Source organism: Bison bison, unplaced genomic scaffold (assembly GCF_000754665.1).
Source record: "Bison bison bison isolate TAMUID 2011002044 unplaced genomic scaffold, Bison_UMD1.0 scf7180017845369, whole genome shotgun sequence".
NCBI classification, from domain to species: domain Eukaryota; kingdom Metazoa; phylum Chordata; class Mammalia; order Artiodactyla; family Bovidae; genus Bison; species Bison bison.
The window spans coordinates 12,650-15,833 of record NW_011475942.1 but is presented as its reverse complement, the minus strand read 5'-3'; the positions used below and the strand labels follow the sequence as shown (position 1 = coordinate 15,833).

The 3,184-nt window shown below is 44.0% G+C and overlaps 1 pseudogene; it reads left to right on the top strand.

Moving 5' to 3' along the window:
* Nucleotides 1-6: 6 nt before the first annotated feature.
* LOC104984301 overlaps nt 7-3,184 on the top strand; it is a 5,755-nt pseudogene continuing 2,577 nt past the window's right edge.

The following is a 3,184-nucleotide window of genomic DNA, read 5'->3' as shown; positions in this document are numbered from 1 at the left end:
GAGGGCTGCCGAGTGGAGCTGGCCGAGACTATCATGTAGGCCAAGGTGCTGGCGCTGCATGAGGAGCTGCACGGACCTGCCCTGGCAGTATGAAGCCAGCGACGCGGGGCTCTTCTACTCTGCTGAGATCGAGATGCTGTGCCACCAGGCGTGGGACAGCATGCTCGAAGTGCCCCGGGGCTCCAGCCTCAACCTCACCGGTCTGGGCTACTTCTCCTGTCACTCCCATACCGTGGTCCAGGATTACTCCTATTTCTTCTTCCTCAGGTGAGCCTGCCACCTCTCGCCCATACCATCCCTTCGGCCCCTTGGCTGGCCAGCAGAGGTACCTTTAACCCCAGCAGGCTCAGGAACTCCTCCAGAATCCTGTCTGGGCAATGTTAAGTGATGCCCTGGTCTCCCCTGGTCTCCTTCACATTTTCTGCTCTTTGGTTCTCCTCATGTTGAGACTACAGAGATATTGGGTGCCTCTGGGTAACACTGTTGGAAAAAAAGGGATGGCTCCTTTGCTTGACCAGGGAAGAGTGTTTCAGGCCAAAGCTCAATGTGGTTTCCAGCCACAAACAGCCTATTCCCAATAGCAGAGGTATATGTGGGGAGGGTAATGGGGGAAGAAGGCCCTGGTCACAGCACTACAAGGAGTATGAAGGGCAATTGGACAGGAGCCCTCTCTGGTTGAGTTCCATGCAAGTTGGTCTGTGGTGCAGATGAGATGCCTGTGGATAAGAGTTCAGGCGATGGCATCTCCTGGAGTTTGAAATAAGAAAGTGGAACCCTAATTGAGGTGGAATCCTTATAGAGGAGGAAAGCTATATTTTAAAGTGGATGCCTTGGGAGTTGTTTGGGAGGGACAGTGGTCAAAACCAGTCCAAACACCTTTAGAATCAGATGGTTGTTGGAATGCTGGGTCCGTTCTTCCTAAGAACCTCAAGAGCCGCACCTTCATAATGTGCCAAACAAGGTTGGTTGAGATTAAATCCTAGTAACTGATGCAGAACACCTGGTGCAGGTTAGATGAGGAATGTGTAGTTACTCAATCCTGCACACCTGCTTAAATGCCAAGATGGACTGGTGTGGAATGCAGCCCAGTTGTCCTCTTGTTTCACTTGGATTCACTCATATCAGCTGCCAGCAGACCTCAATGCCAGGCTCTTCCAAATAGCAAAAGTTTAGAGAGGAAGGGCCTGGGGGCAGGGGCATTAAGGGATTGGGAAGGTGCTCACAGGGCTTTGAAGAACAGAGAGGTGAATTAGACCAGGCCTTGTCTGTTGGGAGACTCCTGGAATCTTGTGAAGTTCCATGAAAGTTTGTCATGTGGTCACGATGAAATGCATGTAGATAAGGGTTCAGGTTATGGGCTCAACTGAAGTTTGCAATACAAAACAGCAGGTGGAACCCTAATGCATTGGTTCTCTCCAGTTGGAGGAGGAGGGTGATACAGAGGAACTGGGAGGAACCTCAAAATGGAATCTAATGGATAGTGATCGGACAATAAGTCCTATCTTCCCAGTATGTGGCATAGCATTAAGGATATTTGGAATGGCCATGACCTTGGTCTGCAGACTAACTTTTAGCTCTTGAGATTTCACATCACTGAGAAAGAAGGCAGAAGGTTCCACAGAGGGGCATCCTTAAGCTCATGGTAACACATGTTTTCCATATTAAAGCCAGAATATCTAACTTTAGATTACATGGCGTGCTTTGTTTGGCTTGGGTGGTTTAGCCAGATTAAGTTGAATTAAAAAAAAAAATACTGGAGAAGTACAGTTTCTAAATAAAACTGGCAAGGGATGAGATATTAAATTCTTGATATGGAGAAACTTAGATTTTTACATGTCTTTATTTAGGGAAACCAGCTCTAAAACTATTCAACAAGAAAACTTTATTTTCCAAAGTAGAAAGAAGCACAGTACTTAAGAATACATTATTTTCTTTTCTGATTTTATAATGAAATACAGTTTTGTCCACTGGCTCTCTGGTGGTCAGCCAGCTCTTTCCTCTTTTTCTCTGGCATATTTATAAAACGTTAGGGCAGAGATACAGAGTCAAATGGTAGTCTGGTAAGATTTCTATTTCACAGGGCTGTTTTGCCCTGATGTGTGTTAACAACCACATACAAATCATTCCTCTGTTATTCTGGGCCTCTTGCAGAGGAGAACAGATTCTGGTCAGTGTCACAGGAGAAAGTGGCAGGGGAGACTCCCTGGTGAGCCCCCTAATGCCTACTTTGGGCTGGAGTGCCGTTTCCATCTCTCCTTTTTCTTCTCTTGACTTATCTATCTTGCCAACAGGTACTTTATGCAGGGTTCTGTAAAAATGTTAAGTTTTATACTGTGATTACTCTGTGCCAAATACTTTACTTACTTTAAAAAAAATGCCCAGTTTTTGATTGGGTCATTTATTTTTCTAGAGTTGAGCTGTAGGAGTTGCTTGTATATTTTTGAGATTAGTTGTTTGTCGCTTGCTTCATTTGCTATTATTTTCTCCCATTCTGAAGGCTGTCTTTTCACCTTGCTAATAGTTTCCTTTGATGTACAGAAGCTTTTAAGTTTAATTAGGTCCCATTTGTTTATTTTTGTCTTTTTATTTACAATTATTCTGGGAGGTGGGTCATAGAGGATCCTGCTGTGATGTATGTCAGAGAGTGTTTTGCCTATGTTCTCCTCTAGGAGTTTTATAGTTTCTGGTCTTACATTGAGATCTTTAATCCATTTTGAGTTTATTTTTGTATATGGTGTTAGAAAGTGTTCTAGTTTCATTCTTTTACAAGTGGTTGACCAGATTTCCCAGCACCACTTGTTAAAGAGATTGTCTTTAATCCATTGTATATTCTTGCCTCTCCAAAGAGACATACAGATGGCTAACAAACACATGAAAAGATGCTCAACATCACTCATTATCAGAGAAATGCAAATCAAAACCACTATGAGATACCATTTCACACCAGTCAGAATGGCTGCGATCCAAAAGTCTACAAATAATAAATGCTGGATAGGGTGTGGAGAAAAGGGAACCCTCTTACACTGTTGGTGGGAATGCAAACTAGCACAGCCACTATGGAGAACAGTGTGGAGATTCCTTAAAAAACTGGAAATAGAACTGCCTTATGATCCAGCAATCCCACTGCTGGGCATATACACTGAGGAAACCAGAAGGGAAAGAGACACGTGTACCCCAATGTTCA